Source organism: Neoarius graeffei, chromosome 3 (assembly GCF_027579695.1).
Source record: "Neoarius graeffei isolate fNeoGra1 chromosome 3, fNeoGra1.pri, whole genome shotgun sequence".
In the NCBI taxonomy this organism is placed as follows: domain Eukaryota; kingdom Metazoa; phylum Chordata; class Actinopteri; order Siluriformes; family Ariidae; genus Neoarius; species Neoarius graeffei.
Genome location: NC_083571.1, coordinates 83230716 through 83257604, shown reverse-complemented (window position 1 = coordinate 83257604; position 26889 = coordinate 83230716). Strand labels below are relative to the sequence as shown.

The following is a 26889-nucleotide window of genomic DNA, read 5'->3' as shown; positions in this document are numbered from 1 at the left end:
TGTGGAGAGAAAGCTGCCAGAGTGTTAAACTTTTATGAGCAATTAATTTTATTTGATTCATTATTTAAGGACAGTGTTTTATTTTCCTATATTTAAACACAGTGTTACTGTTCAAAGTACTGTGTGTAATGTTACAGTGGCCAACAATATTAAATATACTTGTTAAATAAAACCTCCGCCTTGTTTTTAATGAATACTTAGGCCTACTACGCTACTGTATTTTAATGTTGCTCATTATGGTGGTACTTGGAGAGCCAAGTATTTTCTGAGGTGGTACTTGGTGAAAAAAGTTTGAGAACCACTGCTCTAAGACAACGAGGGAGGCTCAGCCTCCTCTAAAAATGACGAACATCGTGCAGGATGAATTGCGCTAGGCTTATGTTATAGCCGACCTTATAACATTGCTATTTCAGATCCAGAATCATAGAAATATATGTGCTCAACCCAACTACAGTGCGAAATCATTCCCTTATAACTTTAATGTGTGCGTGAGTTTTTCCCCCTCGTGACAGCGCGATGCAGCCCAGCCTCAGTGGACTTCAATGGCATTTGGGAGCGATGCGCTTTTCAATCTCAAAATGCAAGACGGTTATTGGACAAATACTGTGAAAATGCCCGCCCACGGACTCCCAGCCTCACATGGGCGGGACATGGCAAAGCTTTCCGCGAGGAGACTGGTGATTGGTGAAAGCGGCCGGATATTTTCTTTGATTGACAGCTCGTTTCAAATATAGACAGGCAGCGGTGAATTTCAGTTCAGTCCCATGCGGATTCGCAAGTGCTGTGGTGTATTGTAAGAGATCAGCTTACATTTCGATTTCATTCATTACATACAGTTTCTACAAGCTTTTTTAGTTTGTATATATTTTCATTGTAAATAAAGTGTAAATATAGTGTTAAGTTTGCTACCTTAGTTCCAGAAATTTCGTTTATTTGAGTGACTGAACTTGAACTTGAGGGGGCTAGTCAGCTAGCAAGAAAGCTGCGCACGGATGCCAAGCATTGCTGATTTAATTTTGGCGAAGCCATTTGCCAGTCTTCCTTTCGAGGAAAAAATTAAAATTAAAGAGCAGGGTAGACCAACGCCTCAAATTGACTTGGTGAAAAAGGTAGGGAATAATACTCGTTCCTTTCAGCTCTCCTGGTACGAGAAAGTGAATTGGCTAACAGCAAGTGACCCACATCAACAACAGTAAATAGGCTACTTTAGTAATATGTCATGGATGGACCAAAAATATAGAATCTATTTAAAATGTTTATGCTGAGTATATTATATTGGAATACATATTTTTCTGGATATGAATTAAACACAGCTACAATTTGGAAAACATTTTTAAACAAAAACACAGCCGAGAACATTTCACACTACAGACCTGGATTAAAAGTGAAGGGTTATCAAAATTGTCAATAAAACATTTCTCAGTCAAAATAAGTAAAATATAGGGAAAGTGTCATTGAATGAAATGTGTGGCACCCAGCTCTACTGCTGAGGTTCCTGACAAAGAGCTGCTTTCAGTAATGATCAATTTTTAAACAACATGCCACAATTTTAAAATATAAAATGTTAAAATATACCCCCCCCCCCCAACACCACCATCATGTATATTGGACAGTAGGCTAATGGGCCAAAAGAACCTGTTATTTCACAGTTTGTGACCCTGCCAACAATCAGCCAGATCAGAGGCAAGAGTATGGGCAAAATTGATGATTTTTCTTTTCTCATCTCATTATCTCTAGCCGCTTTATCCTTCTACAGGGTTGCAGGCAAGCTGGAGCCTATCCCAGCTGACTACGGGCGAAAGGCGGGGTACACCCTGGACAAGTCGCCAGGTCATCACAGGGCTGACACATAGACACAGACAACCATTCACACTCACACCTATGGTCAATTTAGAGTCACCAGTTAACCTAACCTGCATGTCTTTGGACTGTGGGGGAAACCGGAGCACCCAGAGGAAACCCACGGGGAGAACATACAAACTCTGCACAGAAAGGCCCTCGCCGGCCACAGGGCTCGAACCCAGACCTTCTTGCTGTGAGGCAACAGTGCTATGGTTTTTCCCAAAGCGTTTTAGCATATCGAGCCCGATACGCTTACGTTAAATTTCCTACCCACAAGTAACTAGATACATAGGAGAGCAAATAACAGATCCATTTACACACTGATTGATATTTGTGTTAAACAAGCCGTCTTTTTTTCCGATGTTTGTGTTGATTCTGTCAAAGTAATATGTCCGCGTATGATGTAAACAAATTGTAATCTGTTGGCCATGTCAAGATCACGTGTTCAAACCGTCCAATAAAAATATCGAAAGAAAACGCCAGGCATCCCGGAAGTTTCCGATTCATTATAAGCGATCTCACTGGCTGCCGATGTTGTCCCCCACCGGACGGACAAAGCAGACTGATTGATTTGATAAACTATTCTGTTTAGATTGTGAATGAGGCTTCTCCTGTCTAAAGGCGAATTAATCTGCTTTAAAGGAGTAGAAAACTTAATTCATTAGTTTGGGTTTGCAGAAAGATTATGCACTTATAAACACTCTCACGAAGTGAACTTGTCCAAATGTGTCAAATATAGCATAATGTCAAATAATAAGCATTTTTGGCAGTGTGATGTCACTGGGATCCATTTAACAAAAGAAGGCTCCGGATTATTCTTTTGTTAAAGGCTCACAGTGACATCACACTCATTAGTATTAGAAATTATGCTACATTTGACACTTATTAACAAATTCTCTTCATGAATGTGTTTGAGTACTTAATCTTTCTGCAAACTTAAATGTATGAATTAAATTTTCTTTTCCTTTAAATATGGTTTAATCTTAATCTAGTCCATTTAATAAAGTGTCAATTTAAACTTTATAATATGCAGTTGCCTTACTTTTCTTTTCAGTGTATCTTAGTTATACACACACATTTTATATATGTGTATGTATGTGTGTGTGTGTGTGTTATTTACCAGCTGGGAGGTCCGTATCGTGAAATACCGTGACCGAGGTCTTGAAAGTACAGTATTCAAGGCCGAGGTCACAGTATTTCACCATACGGACCAACCTTAAGCTAGTAAATAATGTATTTTTTTTTCTTTACCAAATTCTAACAGAAAACGAGAGTGCCCGAAAGGGAAAACCGAGCCGCCATTTTGAATCCTCATTCACGGCTGTAATGCAAATCTTCTTCTTCTGTCGATTTATTGGCGGTTAACAATCGATGTGTATTACCGCCATCTACCGGGCTGAGGTGTGATCTCAAGGGATATTAATCGTTGCAAATGCTTGCATGAGAATAAATCAAAACTGAGCCTGTAGTCAGACCTTGAGCAGGTCACGTCCTGATAGAATGTTCAAAAAGATATCAATATTATGTCTCGAGCAATGTGTTATCATAACAATACGATACACAGTGAGACACAAGGTCACAGAAGAATTCTAGCCTTCTAGCTGAAATAGTAAAATAGAATGGAGTACAATATTAACAATATTAAGAGATGTATGCTCGAGTTAATCCTTGCTCTTCTTGACGAGTATTGGTGCTCAGAGGGCGGGCATGCCCTATCAGCCCTCGTCCCACCTCACCGGAGCTTAGAGAAACTCCAGCCAAATTGTCCCATGAACCAAACAAAATCTTCCCGTAAACCAATTACAAGGATAACCAAACAAAAATCTTCCCGTAAACCAATTACGAGGATAATCAAACAAAAACTTCCCGTAAACCAATTACGAGGATAACCAAACAAAAACTTCCCGTAAACCAATTACGAGGATAACCAAACAAAAATCTTCCCGTAAACCAATTACGAGGATAACCAAGCAAAATCTTCCCGTAAACCAATTACGAGGATAACCAAACGAAAACTTCCCGTAAACCAATTACGAGGATAACCAAACAAAAATCTTCCCGTAAACCAATTACGAGGATAACCAAACAAAAATCTTCCCGTAAACCAATTACGAGGATAACCAAACAAAAATCTTCCCGTAAACCAATTACGAGGATAACCAAGCAAAATCTTGCCGTAAACCAATTACGAGGATAACCAAACAAAAACTTCCCGTAAACCAATTACGAGGATAACCAAACAAAAATCTTCCCGTAAACCAATTACGAGGATAACCAAACAAAAATCTTCCCGTAAACCAATTACGAGGATAACCAAGCAAAATCTTGCTGTAAACCAATTACGAGGATAACCAAACAAAAACTTCCCGTAAACCAATTACGAGGATAACCAAACAAAAATCTTCCTGTAAACCAATTACGAGGATAACCAAGCAAAATCTTCCCGTAAACCAATTACGAGGATAACCAAACAAAGACTTCCCGTAAACCAATTACGAGGATAACCAAACAAAAACTTCCCGTAAACCAATTACGAGGATAACCAAACAAAAATCTTCCCGTAAACCAATTACGAGGATAACCAAACAAAAACTTCCCGTAAACCAATTACGAGGATAACCAAACAAAAATCTTCCCGTAAACCAATTGAGGATAACCAAACAAAAATCTTCCCGTAAACCAATTACGAGGATAACCAAGCAAAATCTTGCCGTAAACCAATTACGAGGATAACCAAACAAAAACTTCCCGTAAACCAATTACGAGGATAACCAAACAAAAATCTTCCTGTAAACCAATTACGAGGATAACCAAGCAAAATCTTCCCGTAAACCAATTACGAGGATAACCAAACAAAAACTTCCCGTAAACCAATTACGAGGATAACCAAACAAAAATCTTCCCGTAAACCAATTACGAGGATAACCAAGCAAAATCTTCCCGTAAACCAATTACGAGGATAACCAAACAAAAACTTCCCGTAAACCAATTACGAGGATAACCAAACAAAAATCTTCCCGTAAACCAATTACGAGGATAACCAAGCAAAATCTTGTCGTAAACCAATTACGAGGATAACCAAACAAAAACTTCCCGTAAACCAATTACGAGGATAACCAAACAAAAATCTTCCCGTAAACCAATTACGAGGATAACCAAACAAAAATCTTCCCGTAAACCAGTTACGAGGATAACCAAGCAAAATCTTGCCGTAAATCAATTACGAGGGTAACCAAACAAAAACTTCCCATAAACGAATTACGAGGATAACCAAACAAAAATCTTCCCTTAAACCAATTACGAGGATAACCAAACAAAAATCTTCCCATAAACCAATTACGAGGATAACCAAACAAAAATCTTCCCGTAAACCAATTACGAGGATAACCAAACAAAAACTTCCCGTAAACCAATTACGAGGATAACCAAACAAAAATCTTCCCGTAAACCAATTACGAGGATAACCAAACAAAAACTTCCCGTAAACCAATTACGAGGATAACCAAACAAAAATCTTCCCGTAAACCAATTACGAGGATAACCAAGCAAAATCTTGCCGTAAACCAATTACGAGGATAACCAAACAAAAACTTCCCATAAACCAATTACGAGGATAACCAAACAAAAATCTTCCCGTAAACCAATTACGAGGATAACCAAACAAAAATCTTCCCGTAAACCAATTACGAGGATAACCAAGCAAAATCTTGCCGTAAATCAATTACGAGGATAACCAAACAAAAACGTCCCGTAAACCAATTACGAGGATAACCAAACAAAAATCTTCCCGTAAACCAATTATGAGGATAACCAAACAAAAATCTTCCCGTAAACCAATTACGAGGATACTGATTATATATATTAAAAAAACAACTAAATTCTATTTGCTAGTTGAGTGTCCTTTAAATACTGTGTTAGAGCTGTTACTGCTGATTGTGTGAATGGCTGACTTAATAAGTTGTCTATATTTACAGATTTTCTTAATGTTCTCCCCATCTTCTCTCTTTCACTGGAATACTGTGTACAGTGTATAAGAACATGCTCAACCTTTTCTACTTCTCCACAGTGTGCACAGGCCCCAGAATGATGTTTCCCTATTGTATACAACCCACTATTTAGACTTGTGTGTCATATCCTCAGCCTCGTCAACCAAACCTCCTCCTGTCGTTTCAGTTCACCACCCCTTCTAAACACCACCTCCTTTTGTAAATTATATAGATGCCTTCCTTTCTCCTCTGTATTCCATCTCTCCTGCCACATTTTGTTGATGTTGTCTTTAATTATTACTTTAATTTCTGCCTTGCTTAATGGGACTTCTAACTCAACCTCATTTGCCTTGATGGCCTCTTTGGCCATTTTATCCACTTTCTCATTACCCTCAACCCCCTTGTGAGCTGGAACCCATGTGAACTGAATAAAAGTTTTATGTTGATTAATCTTAAATACGAGATGGTTAATTTCATCTAAGAGATCTTGTCGGCATGTAGATTTCCCACTCTGGATACTATTTAAGGAAGACATAGAATCTGAGCAAATAACTGCTTTACTAGGCTTCACCTCCTCCACCCACTTCACGGCCAGTATAATAGCCATCATTTCTGCTGAAAAAATTGACAAGTGATCTGACGTCCTTTTCCCAATACTTATATTGTAGCTGGGGATGAATACTGCTGCTCCTGTCTTACCAGTTTCGTCTTTAGAAGCATCTGTATATATCTGTGTCGTGTCATCATACATTACTTCTAAATACTGCTGTACATTCTGGTTTGCCATCTCCTTAGTTTTCAAATTTACAATAGGGAAATAAAATAACCAAGGGGAATGATTGACCTTGTAATTGTTTTGCAAAGAGGAATGTCACTGATCCCCAATTGATCTGCCTGCTGATTGCCATCCCACCCAAAACTGCGTACAGGTCAACCATACTCCCAGCATTCCCTTAGTACCTGTTTGGTTGGGTGATTGTCTTCATGACCCTTGTAATGCAAATTGCTTCCTCCTTGGTATACAAGTGCACTTCCATGACAGGGGGAAAAAAAACCTACATTTTGCCGCCTATGTAGTTCCCTATTTATACAAATAGGAGTCATTCAGGATTCAGCCATGTTAGCAAGTTCCAGGTTTTTAGCTTTCTCCTGAAATGTTTTCTTTTATTTCGTCTTCCTCAGGGTAGTAAAACTCGCTTTTGCTGTGAAGACTGTCATTATCACTATCCATGATGTAAAATTAATGCTATTCTCCTGAGAAATGTGAAAATAAATGTTGACAAAAATTTCTAATATGTTTGTTGTTGTGAACGAGCGAGTCGCCAGAGGTCCGTATCGTAGGATACAGACCCGCTCGCCAGCCAATCAGAGTGCAGAATTTGAAGGAAACTGGAACGCGAAAAAAAAAAAATTATGGTAATTGCATCAGAAACATTCTAAATCATCACAGTTATAGTAATACAGCAACTTATTTTACGGTGGCAGTTCTGAGGTTCAGATCCCTTTGTGATCAACAGGAGGTCATGATGATCGATTCTCTTCATTGGATTGCGTAAGCTGGAGCAAACCACTGTTCATATTTTCATGCACATTTTTGTTACAACACTACTTGATCATAGATAATTAAGGTATTACTGTAGATTTTCAATCTATCATATACCTAAGTAATCTATAACAAAACAGTTTAACTTGCATGTTGAACTTTAAGGTGAAATTTCAAATGTGTACACATTAATACTATTTAGGTCAGAAATCATTGAAACACTGGTAAAATCTATCCTATAAATATGTATCTAAAACCTCTCAGAGACCCTGAAAATGCACCTGAGAGCATCTATTTTCAAAAAATTATGGACAGGAAGGAGCAGTAGCCTAGACAAAAAAGCAATACTGGACAATGTCCATTATAAATGTGCAATACCTCTCCTGCTGGACTTTTTTCATATATTTTTAATATATTTGTATATGTAAATACTTCATTTATTTATCTAGTAGTTTTCTAAAGACTTAATTTACCTAGACTTTCTCTCTTTTTTCTATTCTTTTCTCTGTTTATCCTATAATGATGCTACTGGAATTTTAATTTCCCTGAGGGAACCCTCCCAAAGGGATCAATAAAGTTCTATCTAATCTAATATATATATATATATATATATATATATATATATATATATATATATATATATATATATATACACACACACACACACACACACACACAACTCTTACTCGGGAAATTGTATAGTTTTATTAATTAGCTTGTTTAGTACTACTTTATTTATTAGTCTTATTTTATTTGGTGTTCCATACCGTAGTGATTGAAATACTGCCAAATATTGTAAATGTTTTTCTGTTCAAAATTAAGTTTTAAAAGACACGTAAAGCAAAATAAGTCGATATTCGTCAAAGATGTTGAAATACCCTGTTTAAAATATTCTTGGACATTCGAACATTTTGTCAGTTAATATGTACCTTTTGTATTTAGGACAGTCAGACAGCTTAATCAGCATGCTTGAAATGTCATTTCTCTCGTTGTAATACTGTCGAATATACGAGGTTATATTTTCAGGCTACGTGATATTTAAACAGCTCCTCGTTAGTATAGTGGACAGTATCTCCGCCTGTCACGCGGAAGACCGGGGTTCGATTCCCCGACGGGGAGAAATGCTACTTTTCTCATCTCATGCTAACCATACACTAGGAATACTGAGGATCTTGCAGGGTCACTTTTTGCAATTTGAGATTTTTTTCCATCATACTTTTATGTTCGCTTTACTGCTTCCTGTTTGGTGCTGGAGAGAGCTCACCTATTGGTTGTTGCTGGGTTTACTGGCATGGGTTTACAAGGTATTTTCCATAAAAGAATGTCTGATCTTTAGATTCCTACCAATGAAATGAAAGTGTATATACTGGGTTTATTCAAAATCCTGATAGTCTATTCCTGATAGCTTATTCAAAGTACTGATAAGTCTTGCCAATCAGTAGCCATCTTGGTAACTCATCCAGGCAGTTATTTCAGGCTAACAAGACCAAACACCCATTTAAATGAATGGGGAGAGAGCCATAACTGAACTGTAAATGGCCACAGGGACATAAAAACTGCATGTATAGAATCACCAGTCAAATTTGATAAAAACCACTTTAAAAGTTTAGCAACTTTTCCTCAAAATAAGGTATAAAAGCCTTTTTACCCACAGGTTATATTTCTACTATGCATGCAACAGGCTGCTATGAGGACACTATACTTCTATTATACGTTCGCAAATGCACACTTGCCTCAGTGCAACAACATGGAAAGAAAGGCAGGATATGTGCAAACAGCCACCATCTTTGGCACTACAGATTTTTTTCCCCATAGATTTCTGTTCAAGATTCTTAAAGGGGATGTCCCTTCCCTGATAATATCTTTGGTTTACTGCAACAGTGCCTCCTAGAGTCACAGAACACGATGGTTACAGAATGCAGGGATCGGGTAAGGAATGAGGTTAGACAACAGCGCCTAAACTACTTAAACTAAAACATTATATCAACTCAGAGTACTTCACTTCCGGTCATGTCATCGTTCACTGAACAACTTATAACTAGACTGAGTGTGCTAACGGCTCCTCGTTAGTATAGTGGACAGTATCTCCGCCTGTCACGCGGAAGACCGGGGTTCGATTCCCCGACGGGGAGACTTAAACTTTTTAAAACACCAAGCGATTTCACTCTAGGAGACAAATTTTCAATGTCGGAATAAAATCATGAGAGATTTGCTAGAGTTCGGACACACTCCCGTGAGCCCGATTGTTTGGTGTAAAGCGGTCATGATAGCATTCTAATGTCAGTCTTTTTCTTTTCTTGGCATTGCAGTAAAATCAAACATGTTTAATATTATTCTTTTTCTTCTTAGCTCATGCGAATAGTGACAGTGCAAGATCCATTGTCTTTGCAAAATCACAGCTTGAAAAGTCGTTCGGTGTAAGGATTGCATAACTCTGATTAATTACATTGTCTTTAGATGTGGGTGGGTCTAACTTTTATTAAACTTTAGTCTTATAAAAGTAATTTCAGAATCTTTTCAAAGTCTTCTATTGTGCCACTTTAAAGTGTGTATCAGTTTAAATGAACAATGTAACCTCAGTAAAAAGTTCTTTATTTAGTCGAGCACATAACAGTTGCTCATAGTTTATATACGGTTTATATACTGTTTATTATACATTTTTTTGTTGCTGTATGCTGTTTATTAGTATCATAATTTACATTTGTTTTAGATTTGTACACTCCAGCTTGCCTGCAACCCTGTAGAACAGGATAAAGCTGCTAGAGATAATGAGATGAGAATGAGACACATTAATAAGTTCTTTTTTTTCCTCCAGAATTTTTTACCATATCCTTGCGTATTTTTTAAGTGTGTGTTTTTTATCTTTGTTTATCAATAGTTTTAGCATTGTAAGAGCCATTTTTTTGGATAATGCTAATGCATTATTATTATTATTATTACTACTATTGTGGGCGGCACGGTGGTGTAGTGGTTAGCGCTGTCACCTCACAGCAAGAAGGTCTGGGTTCGAGCCCCGTGGCCGACGAGGGCCTTTCTGTGTGGAGTTTGCATGTTGTCTGCATGGGTTTCCTCTGGGTGCTCTGGTTTCATCCAAAGACATGCAGGTTAGGTTAACTGGTGACTCTAAATTGACCGTGAGTGTGAATGGTTGTCTATGTGTCAGCCCTGTGATGACCTGGCAACTTGTCCAGGGTGTACCCCGCCTTTCACCTGTAGTCAACTGGGATAGGCTCCAGCTTGCCTGTGACCCTGTAGAACAGGATAAAGTGGCTAGAGATGATGAGATTATTATAGTTTATGGTAGCATTACTCTATTTATAATACAGCCCATGATTATAAAATATCTATTCGTACTTAAAATATACACTATATGGCCGAATATAGTGTGCGCACCTGACCATCACACCCACATGTGGTTCTTCGCCAAACTGTTGCAACAAAGTTGGAAGCACAACATTGTATAGGATGACTTTGTTTGCTGTAATGTTACAATTTCCATTCACTGGAACTATGGGGGCCAAACCTGTTCCAGCATGACAACATCCCTGTTCACAAAATAAGGTCCACGAAGGTATGGTCTGCCAAGGTTGGAGTGGAACAACTTGATTGTCCTACACAGAGCCCTGACCTTAATCCCACTGAACACCTTTGTGATGAACTGGAACACTGAGTGCACCCCAGACCTCTACACAAACATCAGTCCCTGATCTCAGTAATACTCTTGTGGCTGAATGATCACAAATCCCCACAGCCGTATTCCAAAATCTAGTGGAAAGCCTTCACAGAAGAGCAAATCAAATCAAGTTTATTTGTATAGCGCTTTTAACAATAAACATTGTCGCAAAGAGCAGAGGTTATTATAACTTTTGGCCATATAATGTCTCTCATACTATCTTATGATTATGATAATATGAGTCTAGTCCTACATGTAGGACACCATGTCCTACAGTAGTACATGGTGTCAGGTGACAAAGAGATAGGAACAGTAGAATATGGAAACCCATCACAGAAATAAAAAAAAAACAAGAGCTGCAAAACATACAAAAACAGTAAATGCATTTACATGCCATTAATAATTCCATTATTATTGGAGTTCAGCTGTTTTCTGATTATTCAAGAGAGTCTAGATCATTTTGAATGTCGGGGTGCAGGTACTTACGGATGCAGGTGCAGAGGAGAGCGGGTGCATCGCAAACTGTAAACCAAATCCAAAGTGTGAGCCAAAATACATAGTCGGGGCGAGCAGGGGTCGGGTGATGCATGACCAGATCATCAGAGACAAGACGAGAGTTCAAAGTCGGAAGTAAGCGGAAAACTAGGTCAGAGTCATGGGCAGTCAGGAAGTTAGTAAATGGCTTTGTCTGATCGGGTACTGAGACACAACAATACTTCGCAGTGACTGTGTGTGTGTTTGCTCTGTTTAAGTAGTAGGGCTAATTACTGAAGCAATTGGGAACAGGTGTGCCTTCAGAATTCTGGAGAGGAGGGGCACAGTGGCGCTTGGGAAGTGTAGTCCGCAGTGGCCATGTTTGGATGCTGCTCTGAACCCTGGTTTTCATTACTGATACTGACATTGACATTGTAACTTTTTGTTAATGGTGTTTATGAGGTAAAGGTGTAGATCTGGAGGGTCCTCAGACATAGAGTGTTTTGGTAAACTGGGATGTATGGATGCTGTCAGTCCCCCACTCGCTTGCTCACTCGAGTTTGTTGACGGTGTAGTGGCTGGCTGCTTTATGTCCCGGGGCACCCTCATGCCTGTGTTACCTTCTGGTTCTCCCCTTTTAGTTATCCTGTCATAGTTAGTTTTGACGGAGTCCCTGCTTGTACTCAGCGCAAAATGTATACTGTTCCTACTTATTCAGGTGACATTGGGCATACCCAACAACCTGTGTTTTCTCTCTCTTCCCCCCTCCCATATCTGTCCCTCTGAGTTACATGTCAATCCTGAGATCGATATGCTGACCTCTTCTGCTCCTCGGACCTGCCTGATCCATCCTGATGCCCTGTGTCTGGTTGGAGTCTCATTACATCACTCCTGTGGAGGACGGCCCCATATGGACAGTTGAAAGTCACACTTGGAAGACGCTCTGGACTCTTACAGTAATGCTTTTATGGCTGAGGACTACAGTTGACTTGCTAACTTTAAGACTGCAGTTGTCATGAGCAGTTTTGTACTCATATTTCCATCAATGAAGAGTTATAACATCAACGAAACTAACTTCATGTTAAAACTGTTAAAGGTCTCATTGCATCGTTTTTTTATTAATTATGCGGTGGTCTCTAGTATGAATGAATGCCCTGTGAGCCGGTTTTGGTGAAAAAAATGCTGTGGTTCTCCTGTTTCAGGCTGTTCTAGTTTGGTGGAGGAGTGGGTGGTGGGAGAACGACAGGATTTCAGCGGTTACTCATTAATATTCATGACATGTAAATTGGCTAACGGAAATCAGTAAACGTGTTACCTCTGATTGGCTAACAGCACTGTGACGCTACCTCCAGTGGGTCAGAACAAGTGGATGTGAGTGTCTTTGTAAAAACTGTTTTGATTGGCTATTATGGTCTCGACATCGATGTTTTGACCAATAACAATGTAGATAACACGAATTTTACATCACATTCAACGAGATTTAAACGAGACTAAAGATGGCGACTTACAAATAATGTGTAAACATCGTTGGAGTTAATTAAGTTTGAACAGCATGAAGGAACGTACCCCAACCCCCCGAAATTAATTAAAAAAATTCTCAACGGATTTGCCATAATATAAAAAGGTCGTTTTTTACTCAGAAAAAGCGAAAATCCGCCGAAAAGCTGAAAACTCTCATCCCTGCCTAGCTTGTGACCATGTCATCAGGGGCGCAGATAGGATTTTTGAACTGGGGGGGACTGAGCTGTCAGCAAATGATTCCATTTTGTGTGTGTATATATATATATATATATATATATATATATATATATATATATATATATATATATATATATATATATATATACACACACACTACCGTTCAAAAGTTTGGGGTCACTTTGAAATGTCCTTATTTTTGAAAGAAAAGCACTGTTCTTTTCAATGAAGATCACGTTAAACTAATCAGAAATACACTCTATACATTGCTAATGTGGTAAATGACTATTCTAGCTGCAAATGTCTGGTTCTTGGTGCAATATCTACATAAGTGTATAGAGGCCCATTTCCAGCAACTATCACTCCAGTGTTCTAATGGTACAATGTGTTTGCTCATTGCCTCAGAAGGCTAATGGATGATTAGAAAACCCTTGTACAATCATGTTAGCACAGCTGAAAACAGTTGAGCTCTTTAGAGAAGCTATAAAACTGACCTTCCTTTGAGCAGATTGAGTTTCTGGAGCATCACATTTGTGGGGTCGATTAAATGCTCAAAATGGCCAGAAAAATGTCTTGACTATATTTTCTATTCATTTTACAGCTTATGGTGGTAAATAAAAGTGTGACTTTTCATGGAAAACACAAAATTGTCTGGGTGACCCCGAACTTTTGAACGGTAGTGTGTATACATGTTATTTCACCTCCCTCACTGCCATCACCAGGAACTACCTGCAGGCCAGGACAATGATAACATTTTAACATAGCCTATGGAAATCCAAAGTTTACACATTATCATCATGCACAGGAATTGCAAAACTAGTTTTAAAACCGCTAAGTTCCAACTGTTAAACATAGTGAGAGGCTGGGCTACGTGTGTGTGTGTAAAGTGTAAACCAGTGCATCCTGACTTTCTAACTATGCCTGTGTGTTGCGTGAGTGGCAGTCAGTCAACAACTCTTCGCAAAGTTTCCTTATGAAACAATATGCTCGCTGAAATTATGGCAGGGAGCGCCAGATTAAACATTAAAACTGCCTTCTGAGCACTGTATCTACAGGCTACCACCGAAAGGAGGAGGCTACCAGAAAGGCATCTCTACTCCGTACGATTTTACTTTCACTACGACATTACTTTGAACAGACTATCAAAAAATTGCAAGGTGATATGATAAAGTAAGGCACAGTTTACTTACAGTCATTTTTTTTTTTAAACCATGCAATCGTTTTCTGCCTTTTGGCACCCTTCATCATGCCGTGTTGGGGTCCTGAACTAGGAGCTGTCCCCGATATGCCTGTCAAACTTGTTGTGGGTAACCATAGCAACCAAGCTCGAGCTCGCAACCTGTGCAGTCTGCGCAGTTGCAACTATGTATGTACTGCTGTGCACCTCAATAAGCCGAATGGTAATTAGTCTTTTGATTTTTCCGTGAGGTTTGCCTTATGCAAAGAAAGACAGCATAGACGTTTTTTCCTCCCTGTAAGTGGGGGGGACCGAACGAGGTGAATTTAAATCTGGGTGGGACGAATCCCCCCCGTCCCCCCCTCTATCTGCGCCCATGCATGTCATGCGTGCTAATGTGAAGAATATGAACATGCTATTTTGTAACAAAAACCTTTGAACAAAAAGTTCATGTTTTACTTCCAGCTTGTGAGCTGGTGGTCGATTGTCTTGACGGTACAGATCCAGGTATTAAAAACAACCTCAAAGCAAAACCACTACTGAAGGCACCGAAGTTTGAAAAGTCACTGTGGTTGAAATGATCAGAACACAGTACTAACGTTGCATTATACTTCGCTGGTGGTGTTCCAAAGATAAATTCCAACCATTTCTTCTTCAGCTCTTCTATCTTGGGCAAGAAATGCAACGTTGATGTGTTACTGCCACAAATAACACAGGCACGAACTTGTTCAGACATGTTTTCAACTTGCTGTTAGGTCCTCTTCCTAAGCTACTGACGAGATGGGCTCTGCTATCTCTCCTCGTGCTTAAATCCGAACTTTCTTCCCATGGGCAGTCGCAAGCCAAGGTGAGCGAGGCCATGAATACTAATTTTCGAAGTGACGTAAGTTCGTAGGGCTTTTTCAGATTTGCTCGTTTTTCCGACTATTTTCTTTCATAAGCTAATACAGGGAATGGGAGTAGAATTACATTTTCACATGCAGCATGCATATGCAACTCGGAGTGAACTATGGTATTTCAAAAAGAGCCAGTATTAAACGTTTTTGGTGGAAGGGCACTTTTAATGTTATAGTCATGTTGTCTGTTGTTGCCCAAATGAGGATGGGTTCCCTTTTGAGTCTGGTTCCTCTCGAGGTTTCTTCCTCATGTCGTCTGAGGGAGTTTTTCCTTGCCACTGTCGCCACAGACTTGCTCATTGGGGATAGATTAGGGATAAAATTAGCTCATGTTTAAAGTCATTCAAATTCTGTAAAGCTGCTTTGCGACAATGTTTACTGTTAAAAGTGCTATACAAATAAACTTGACATTGAGCAGCTTTATACATACTTTTATTTCAACTACATCTTCAAACTTTACAGCCCCAAATCCTCATCATCTCATTATCTCTAGCCACTTTATCCTTCTACAGGGTCACAGGCAAGCTGGAGCCTATCCCAGCTGACTACGGGTGAAAGGCAGGGTACACCCTGGACAAGTCGCCAGGTCATCACAGGGCTGACACATAGACACAGACAACCATTCACACTCATGGTCAATTTAGAGTCACCAGTTAACCTAACCTGCATGTCTTTGGACTGTGGGGGAAACCAGAGCACACCCACACGGACAACATGCAAACTCCGCACAGAAAGGCCCTTGCCGACCCCGGGGCTCGAACCCAGGACCTTCTTGCTGTGAGGCAACAGCGCTAACCACTACACCACCGTGCCGCCGCCCAAAAGCCTGTTGGGCAGAATTTTAGACTGAGTAATTCAATTACTCAGCACATATACATTATGCAGCTTGTTGTTGATTTTTACAAGAAATACAAAATAATTAAATTTAAAAAAATGAAATGATGTAGTGTTTATCAACACAGCACAGCTAGTCAATACTGTATATGTTTAATGCCTGACAGTCTGCTTTATTTAAAACAGGTGATTATTGGGGGAAAATAAACTAAAAGATTCACTACCAGAGCAGGGGAGTTATGCCCTGTCTTGGCTGAATCCTAAATATCATTCAATGAAGCTTTGTTTTGCAGTCTTGGTCCTAGAGTACCACCGTCCAAAATATCTTGGTGTTTCTTGTCCCCTTTTACCCAGTTTGTGTTGCATATTAACTAATTGTTTGAATCAAGAGAGTTGGGAGCTTTATCCACTAGCAGTAATGTTGCTGAAAGAGATCCAATGATTAAGTGAGTTGTGCCTCTGATTTCCCTTTATCGATATACTGAAGTGCTTGTAATCCTGTTGATCAGATTATCAAAATATCATAACCAGTACAGTCAAATGAGCTGGTAATAAGCCACTAATCAAGGTGTTTTTGTTGTTGTTGTTGTTGTTTTTAAGCTCCTACTCAACAAGAACAGAAGTGTTGTATCAAAAGTAAGGACCGGTTAATGATTCGTTTTCAGGAGTTGCTGGATTTCTCAATATGTACTCAGCAATATTTTTGCACTATGAATTCATATCTGTTGAAATACACTTCCGTTCTGTAATCTGAAAGATGACACACCTCTCTGTCTTGACTGTGACAAAGGTCAGCCTTTTGTTATCTGATAAAAAAAGGATTTCAATTCACCTCATGTTCAGTTGTCGTGTTTGAAAGACCCAAATGTGCCTGGCTGTACTGTTCACAGCACATCCTGTACAACAGGCATAATGAGGGCTTGTTTGCTGCACTTTTAGCTCAGCCATAGACCACCTTCTCCAAACATTAGTTCATTCAACCCTATTCTGAGTCATCTATCACTGTGACATACAGCTCTCTTTATGCTTCACTGGTAGAATATCTGTCCTATGTTGTGTTTTCTTAGAGCAGACTATGCGTGTGTGGCCAGCACGTCTTGAATATCTCTCTGATTCCAGGTTACATGGCTCTTAAAGAATGTATGTATTAATGCATCACATTCTCACTGATCCTGCAGTGTTACTTGGAGTGTTTGGTATCACACATTCCCCATTTCATTCCTTTGAGCTAGAACAAGTAGTCTGTGTCATTCCCTGTCCTTGAGGATCAGTGTTGATACTGTTTGCACTTCACCCTCTTACCCCAGCTGCCTAACAGCACCCCAGCTGTCACTCACCTTACTGATGTACTGCAGGATAACATAGCAGGAGATATTTACCATTATCAACTTATAGGAAGTGCCATATGGGCTTTCATTTGGCACCATGACCTTTGACCTTGAACGACTTTGAAATGTCAAATTCAAGGTCATGGATTTTCATAGGACTATAACCTGATGTTGAGAAATATTACAATTATCAACATATAGGTATAAAATAAGTGCTGCTGGGCAAGGTTTGTTTTGCCTGGCAACACTTGTTTTATTTTACACATATCGGTGTATCAGTGACGACAGAGAGGAGGAGTATAGGAGCCTGGTGAGGGACTTTGCTGTGTGGTGCAACAGGAACCATCTGCAGCTCAATACCTCGAAGACCAAGGAGCTGGTCACTGACTTTGGGAGGTCCAGACCAAGGTCACAACCAGTTCTGATCGAGGGAGTCGAGGTGGAGGCTGTGGATTCCTACAAGTACCTCGGGCTGTGGCTGGACAGCAAGCTGGACTGGACTTGCAACACCAAACACTTATACAGGAAGGGACAGAGCAGGCTATACTTCCTTAGGAGGCTGCGGTCCTTTAACATCTGCAGGAAACTCCTGTGGATGTTCTATCAGTCCGTGGTCGCCAGTGTCCTGTTTTACACCGTGGTGTGCTGGGGGGGGCAGCACATCCAAGAAGGACACATCCAGGCTGGACAAACTGATCAGGCGGGCTGGCTCTGTGGTCGGCATGAAGCTGGACTCTCTGGTGATGGTGGCAGAGAAGAGGTCTATGGACAAACTATTGAACATCATGGACGATGCCAGTCACCCTCTGCACACCGTCATCAGCAACCAGAGGAGCCTGTTCAGTGACAGAATGCTCCTTCCCAAGTGCAGGACGAACAGACTCAAAAACTCCTTTGTCCCTCACGCCATCAGACTGTACAACTCCTCTCTGGGGGGGAGGAGGGGTAACAGGAGGACAGAGGACGGGAAGGAGCAGTAGCCTAGCCTAACAATAAGCAATACCGGACAATGTGCAATATAATGTGCAATATCTCTCCTGCCGCCGCCCCCCCTTCTTTTTTTTCTTTCCCTCCTTCCCCCCTTCCTCTCTTCCCCATGTCTTATTCTTTTTATATTTGTATATGTAAATACTTAATTTATTTTAATTTATCTAGAAGTTTTCCTCTATTTATTTTCTCTGTTTATCTGTAATGATGCTGCTGGAATCTTAATTTCCCTGAGGGAACCCTCCCAAAGGGATCAATAAAGCTTTATCTAATCTAATCTAATCTAATCTAATCTAATCTAATCTAATCTAATCTAATCTAATCTAATCTAATGATTCTCACAACAGATTGTATCTGCATTGCACTGCTGCCCCACAATTGGCTGATTCTATAATTGCATTAATTAGTAGGTGTATAGGTATATACCTAATAAAATGCTTGGACAGTGTATCTTTTCTGGATGCCATTCGAAATATTGTACACTTGCTTCCATAGAGTTCTTGTTACACCTAGTGGTCAAAAACAGGAACTGTCCCATGTGCTAATCGAAGCCCATTTGGTTTGGAATCAAAGCCCACTGCCTAATGCTTGGAGAGGAACAAAGGACAGAACAGTCAATAATAAGGTGAACAAACTGGGCTGATTTAAAATTAATCTGGATCCACCAAGATCTTATTGTATAGCAAATAATCGGAATTAAATCTAATAAAATGCGACATGCAAATATAAAAACGTTTTACATAGACAAAACAATAGGAATAATGATCAGCTGTCCACAAACTTCAACCTGTTGAACGAATGATAATGAGTTGTAGTTAAGGTGTCAAAAGTAGCATGTCTCCCCGTCGGGGAATCGAACCCCGGTCTTCCGCGTGACAGGCGGAGATACTGTCCACTATACTAACGAGGAGTCATTAACTGCATGCTCTAATTAATCCCAAATAATTACCCAATGCCAGGTGATCCTGACAAGCCGTACCCATGTAATATCTTGCAAACGCTCTATTTTCTACATTTATTCTAAGTTATCCGGGTGTTATATTTCGAATGATCAAACATAATGGAACACGGCCGTGCAAAGACCTTTGGAGGGGCAGGGGCTCAACATTCAAAAAAGGGCACTTGGAACAAAATTTTCACACAAGTTAACTTTATTCAAAACTATTCAGCCTTAAGTTTTCGAAGCTGCTAGAATATGTTATTAACGCCGTCGTTCAAACTAAAGTTTCCGAATCTGCCACGTTAATGAGATGGATGGAGCAAACGGTTTAAATATAGCCTAGGCGGCTTCATTAAATGATAAACAACCCTACGCATTGACTGTTGTGTTCTAAGCTGCACAATATTGCAGCATGTTCAGATAAGAAATGAAAGGAGACTTTCAGTGTGCCCTCACCATGCCGTTCCTCGCACCGTCAACCGCCTGCATGCGCTTTCTGCACGGAGGCTCACTGAATGCATGACGTCACGGATTGATTAACGTAAAAAACCGTTATTTTATAAATCTATAATTTCATATATTATTGTCAAATTGTAGAGAAAATTGATGTTGGAGCTAACTTCTCATCTCATTATCTCTAGCTGCTTTATCCTTCTACAGGGTCGCAGGCAAGCTGGAGCCTATCCCAGCTGACTACGGGTGAAAGGCGGGGTACACCCTGGACAAGTCGCCATGTCATCACAGGGCTGACACATAGACACAGACAACCATTCACACTCACATTCACACCTACGCTCAATTTAGAGTCACCAGTTAACCTAACCTGCATGTCTTTGGACTGTGGGGGAAACCGGAGCACCCGGAGGAAACCCACGTGGACACGGGGAGAACATGCAAACTCCACACAGAAAGGCCCTCGCCGGCCCCGGGGCTCGAACCCAGGACCTTCTTGCTGTGAGGCGACAGCGCTAACTACTGTGCCGCCGGAGCTAACTTATCTTTTACAAATATTTTAAAAAAACAACAACAAAACAGTCCCTATGAAAAGGGCACTTTGGACAGCAAACAGAAAAGGGGCAGGGGCTAGAGCACCTGTAGCACCGGTTCATTGCACGTGGGTGATGGAACATGAGACTGACAGGTCAGAGGCGGCGGCAGGAAGTTCTGGATGGGGGGTCTGGGGGCTCCCGGGGAAATCCAACTGACTGGTAATGACCAGTCGTGACCCCAGATCGTTTGTTGCATATTTTTCAAATCAAAAGTGTGTGATATTGGTGTATTGAAGCATGTATGAATGACATATGGGGCTGTATCAGTAAATTGGAAAACCTTAGTTTTCTCATGGATCTGCTCCCCCCCCCCCCCACACACACACACAAACAAAACATGAGATAATTTGTCCTCAATGTCCTTGTTGAATTAAGAGCTAATAGATTTAGATACCTGCTCAGCTATGTTGTATAAAGCAAGAGCACAAATAATTGTCTTTCCTTTAGTCTTCAGTGCGAGTAAACGGTCATTCATTTCTTTGGTTTGCGAAATTTGACTTGGGATGTTGAAAAAATTTTATACTGAAAACTTACCTCATTATCATCAAGCAACTTGGGTTCCTTTGTCGAGCCCAAAAAGTTTCCAATGGATATTTGTCTGAAACTCCTCTTCATACTGATTTTCAGTGAGTGGTCAGGGCAGCAAGTGAATTCATCCATCCATCCATCTTCTACCGCTTATCCAGATCTGGGTCACAGGGGTAGCAGCCTAAGCAGAGCAGCCCTGACTTCCCTCTCCCCAGCCACCTCCACCAGCTCTTCCAGGGGAATACCGAGGCATTCCCAGGCCAGCTGAGAGATATAATCTCTCCAGCATGTCCTGGGTCTGCCCTGGGGTCTCCTCCTGGTGGGGCATGCCCAGAAAATCTCCCTTGGGAGGCGTCCAGGGGGCATCCTAACAAGGTGCCCAAACCACCTCAACTGACTCATTTCAATGTGGAGGAGCAGTGGGTCTACTCTGAGTCTCTCCCGAATGACCAAGCTTTTCACCCTGTCTCTAAGGGAGAGCCCAGCCACCCTGCGGAGAAAACTAATTTCTACCACTTGTATCCGCGATCTCATTCTTTCGGTTACTACCCATAATTCGCAGATGAGCAGCTTGTGAACAGGCAAGGCAGGCAACTGCTTGGGGCCCCCTGGCCCAGGGGCCCCCCGAGAGTCGGGGCCCGAGGGCTTACTTATTTTGTTTTTTATTGTTTTTATTGTTCTTTACCATTGCATTTTCACATTTGGAATTTAAAAAACTTTGGTTTCATACATTTTTCATTGGTGTCAGGTTATTTATAACATATTGGTGATCATCATCATATCTTGTCATGATAGTGCTTTATCCAGGAGATGGCAGTGTTGGTGACTTCTCTTAGGTCCACATCAGAGCAGTGAGGACCTAGTGGACAGTCCCGTAAGATGTGGTCCATCGTCTGTTCTTCGCTGCAGGGACATCTTGCATCTGACGCAATACCCCAACGTGCCAGGTTCTTCTTCGTTTTACCCACTTTAGTCCTTGCCCGGTTCAATGTCACCCAGTCCTTATTCCTGTTGGCAACTGCTCTTGATGTTCGGGAAGCGCTGCATTGAGATCGGCGTCATCTAGGTCTTTCCATCTTTCAAGACGGAAATTTGATGCCTGAGCAGGGTCGAGAGGTTCAACGGTGATGAAGTTCTTGCGTGAGGCAAGACGGCGAGGTACTTCCTGGTGCTGGTGAAGTAGATGGCGCTCATTGTTGGCCTGCTTGAACCGCTCTGCACGAGACAGAGCTTCTCTGTCGAGCGAGCCCATGCCACGCTTCAACTTCCGTATATTGGCGATGAACACTGGTCAGAAGGGCCCCCTGGAAATTTTTGCTTGGGGCCACAACAGACTCTAGAATCGCCTCTGATAGTTAGTGGCCATAGGTGAGAGTGGGAACATAGATGGATCAGTAAATTAAAGAGCTTTGCCTTTTGGCTCAGCTCTTTCTTTACCACAACAGACCAGTTTAGCGTCCACATCACTGTTGACGCTGGAGGAATAAATGCAAGCGAATTCATGTAGATCTAGAGCAGCATCAAGTTTTTGGGCACCCAAAACTGCTTGCACGCCTCGTGAACGGTATCTAGCCATTCAGACAGGACACGAGTTATGAGTCAGATCCAAGTGTAGCGAATCATTGTTTAGAAAAAAAGAAAAAGCTTTCTAATGTCTTGTAATTAAAAGCTGTCGTGCCGACAAGGTGTCAAAATCTCCCCGTCGGGGAATCGAACCCCGGTCTTCCGCGTGACAGGCGGAGATACTGTCCACTATACTAACGAGGAGTTGCTAGCTACTCATGATTGTTTGATTAACTGAGATATAACAGGAAGTGACTTATTTGGAGGTGATACATCAGTTGATTTTCATTTGCACCACTGTAGTCATATAGTCTCAGTGACAATTCACATCAGTGAAATAAGATGAAGGGTCGTTAACTAGTACTTGTAACAAATCCTGAATTGTTATTAAGTGAAGCTGATAAGTAAAATCATTTTAAACTCTGGGGAATGTGTTAGAAACACATTTCTAACAGATAAACAGACATCAGAGCGAGGTAAAGTTAGTTTTCATTTCCGTATTTCAGAATCAGAATCACTTTATTAATCCCCGGAGGGAAATTCAAATTTGCAACCAAGTTCCTGAATCAAAGAAGAAGTAAACATGTCTAAAAATAGAAGATAAAATCGTCTGAAAAAAGAATAAATAAAAATTAAATAAATTTAAATAAGTTCAAAAATGAAGTGATTTTATATACATTGATTCCTATATACTGTACATATATTGCACCTGAGTTAAGGATACATGGTAAGACAGTGTACCACAGTTATACAGTGGCATTGTACAGCTTGACTGCAGCAGGTAGGAATGATTTCCTGTGTCAGTTGTGCAGCGTGAAAGAATCAGCTGTTTACTGAATGTGCTCCTTTGAAATTCTATTCAGAGATCTATAAAAACGTAGTACATGGACAAAACGAATGGAACAATGGTCAGGTGTACACAAACGTTTAGATATATAGTGTATATTTGAAGTATGAGCCTATTAAATCTCTTGCAATCATGAGTTATAATACAAATAGAATTGTAATAAGATGTGAAAAGATTCATATCTCCCCGTCGGGGAATCGAACCCCGGTCTTCCGCGTGACAGGCGGAGATACTGTCCACTATACTAACGAGGAGTCGCGAAGCAGTCCCCAACCATTATCAGGTGAATCAAAAATAAAAGTAAAATAAGATGATGATTGGGGTCGAGACACACAGACTTTTCACATCTTATTACTAATCTTTCTGTATTAAAACTCATATTTACAAGACATTTATTCCTCAGTAGATTGATACTTCAAACATACTTAATATGGTCGAAGTTTGTGGACATCTGACCATCACACCTGGATGTTTCCTTTTCTCAAACTGTTGCCAGAAATTTCAAAGCACACAATTTTCTAGAATGTCTTCAAGATAACATTACAGTCTGGAGTTGGAGGCAATGCTAGATCCCTGTTACTGGGACACGTGCTACTGTTTACATAATCACAAGTTATTTAAATTAAGCAATTAAAAGCTATGGGTAAGCTAAGTAAGTTTCGCCCAAACTCAACTCTCTCAGTCTTCACAGGTGTTTCACTAGGGCTTAAACCAAGGGTCGATATTCAGAGCTATTAACTTTAAACAAACAATGCAACAAGGCATACCTGGCCAACAGGAAAGACCTGTCAGGCTCGTGTTCCAATATTTTTGATCATTCAACGTATAACACTGGCATCACTTAAAATAAATGTAGAAAATAGAGCGTTTACAAAACATTACATGGATTCAACTGGTCAGAGTCACCTGGTGTTGACTAATTAAAGGGCACCATTAGTTGTTCCACTTTAATATAGTGGACAGTTAGTCTGGCTAACGCGACTTCAAAGCTCTGCGAGCATTTGGTCTGGCAAAGATATTAAGCCCAACCGTTTTCCAAAGGCGTGGTTGACCCGCCTCCCTGAAATGCCTCAGTTTGCTACTGGTCGAAGCCAGAAAAGGCTGTGAGGAAGCTTAAACCAATCACATCACTCTTTCCTCTGACGTATGTGACGCGACGGAAACTGCTTGAGTAACAGGAAGAAGATAAATACCTCCAGGGCTGCTCTTTGCTCCGTTTTCAATGAGAACTTACCGTTGAATGCTTTCAATACAGCATCTACCGCTGTGTCGAAGGCTTGCCGCTGCTCCATGTTCGTAATGTTTCTAGTGAATGAAGCGCTTCCGGCATAGATTCTGTAAACAATCTATGGCTTCCGGTGGCAGTTCTACTACGTCACTGCCTTGAACACGCCTCTACCCAGGGCCGTTGGAGATGCTCAAAGTTGATTGGCTCCCGATTTTTCGGGAGCTTGGAAGAGCTGGAGATAGCTTGCCTTGCCAGACTAAGCTCACAACAGGCCCTCGTGTTGCGTCACACTTAGGATGGGCGGGCCCAGGCTACTGGACAGTATCTCCACCTGTCACACAGAAGACCAGGGTTCAATTCCCTGTTTAGGAGAATTACAAACCTTTATTATTTACGGCAGGTGCCAGTCCTCCTCTGCCACCCGAACCATCTTGGCAGCCCAAAAGCTCCTGTCCTGCATAGCCTTCCCCATGCCATCAGCTTGTAGACCAGTGTCTCTTTTCAGCACATCCACATAGGTGAGGGGCTGTCTTCCAGGCCTCCTTTTCCCGTGTGCTGGAGACCACCGCACCAAGTTGGACACTACTTCCTTGTTATTTCTGAAACAGTGTCCAGCAAACCTCAGACGTCTGGCTCGTACTTTATAGTATAGTTTGGGGAGTCCAGCATACAGCTCTTTATTTGTGCAGTGTTGGTCCCATTTTATGTTATGAACACATCTCAACATCCTCATATAGCAACCGTCTAGCTGTTTCTCCAGTTTAGGAGTCCATGCTTCGCAACCGTATAAGAGCACTGACTCCACTGTCGAAAGAAAGAGACGTACTTTGAGCTTACTTGAAAGGTCTGACTTCCAGATCTTCCCAAGCTTGTTACAGGGTCTCCATACTGTTGCTTTTCGGGAGATGATGTCCTTAGAGGTGCAAATCTTTAATATCTTATTACTACTCTATTTGTATTGTAACTCATGATTACAAGAGATTTAATAGGCTTATACTCCAAATATACACTGCATAGCCAAACATTCATGGACACTTGACCATTGTTCCATTTGTTTTGTCCATGTACAGCATTTTTATAGATCTCTGAATAGAATAGAATTTTGAACAGCTTCCCCGAAGGGGAGACGCCTGTCTTATTACCTTTCTATTTGTATTACAACTCATGGTTACAAGAAATTCAATAGGCTTATCCTTCAAATATGTCAATATTTGATGTCATGATCCTTTGGTGTAAAATAAAATAATGGTCTCAGGTATAATGTCTCATCTCATTATCTCTAGCCACTTTATCCTGTTCTACAGGGTCACAGGCAAGCTGGAGCCTATCCCAGCTGACTACAGGCGAAAGGCCAGGTACACCCTGGACGAGTCACCAAGTTATCACAGGGCTGACACATACAACCATTCACACTCAATTTAGAGTCACCAGTTAACCTAACCTCCACGTTTTTGGGGGAAACCAGAGCAAACCCACACAGACAACATGCAAACTCCACACAGAAAGGCCCTCACTGGCCATGGGGCTCAAACCCGGACCCTCTTGCTATAAGGTGACAGCGCTAACCACTACACCACCATGCCACTCAGGTATAATGTATGAAGTTTTATAAGGAAATGAGCTGAAACTTTCACTGAACATCTTGCAGAACCAGCTCCTGCAGATCCAGTTCTTCTGGAGACGCTGACTGTCATACTTGCTTCTTATTTTGGCAGCAAAACTCAGCAGCCTTCATTAGGTTTTTGCCTGAAAAGTGGTCTGTTATGTAATATGTTGCTTTCTTTACTGAGATACAAACATTTCTCTGTAACATTTAATTTTGTGCTGGAAAACTAATCTTTGGAAATCTAAAATGTTTTGTACTGATTTGATAATGAAGAAGTCACAAAAAAAGCTATAATAAAATTTATACTAAAAATAGGGTGCCTATATAAAAGAGCAAATCTGTTCGTGAATTTATGTCTGAATTCTTTAGTATTTGTACTGCATGATAAAAATAATTTTGGCCAGCACTGAGCAATAGGCTTCAAATAATATAAGTACTGATTATTTAATATAATACAATGCCAATTCCAAAAATGTTGGGATGCTGTGCAAAATGTAAATAAACCCAAATGTAATGATTTGCAAATCCTTTTCAACATATTGTATATGCAATTTAATAAAATATAAAGACAAGATATTAATGTTGAATGTTCATGATAAATGTTGTTGTTGTTTTTTTTGTAAATATACATTAATTCTGAATTTAATGTCTGCAAAACATTCCTAAAAAGTTGGAACAGGGACATGTTTA

General features: G+C 40.6%; 5 non-coding genes across 5 annotated transcripts; 2 read left to right on the top strand and 3 right to left on the bottom strand.

Annotated features, from left to right (window-relative positions):
* Positions 1–8418: 8418 nt before the first annotated feature.
* Positions 8419–8490, top strand: trnad-guc (transfer RNA aspartic acid (anticodon GUC)). The gene has a single exon. It is a non-coding gene; the product is annotated as a tRNA-Asp (tRNA).
* Positions 8491–9431: 941 nt separating this feature from the next.
* trnad-guc (transfer RNA aspartic acid (anticodon GUC)) lies at positions 9432–9503 on the top strand. The gene has a single exon. It is a non-coding gene; the product is annotated as a tRNA-Asp (tRNA).
* Positions 9504–19276: 9773 nt separating this feature from the next.
* trnad-guc (transfer RNA aspartic acid (anticodon GUC)) lies at positions 19277–19348 on the bottom strand. Its single transcript has one exon. It is a non-coding gene; the product is annotated as a tRNA-Asp (tRNA).
* A 3302-nt stretch (positions 19349–22650) lies between these two features.
* Positions 22651–22722, bottom strand: trnad-guc (transfer RNA aspartic acid (anticodon GUC)). Its single transcript has one exon. It is a non-coding gene; the product is annotated as a tRNA-Asp (tRNA).
* An 825-nt stretch (positions 22723–23547) lies between these two features.
* On the bottom strand, positions 23548–23619 carry trnad-guc (transfer RNA aspartic acid (anticodon GUC)). The gene has a single exon. It is a non-coding gene; the product is annotated as a tRNA-Asp (tRNA).
* Positions 23620–26889: the final 3270 nt, after the last annotated feature.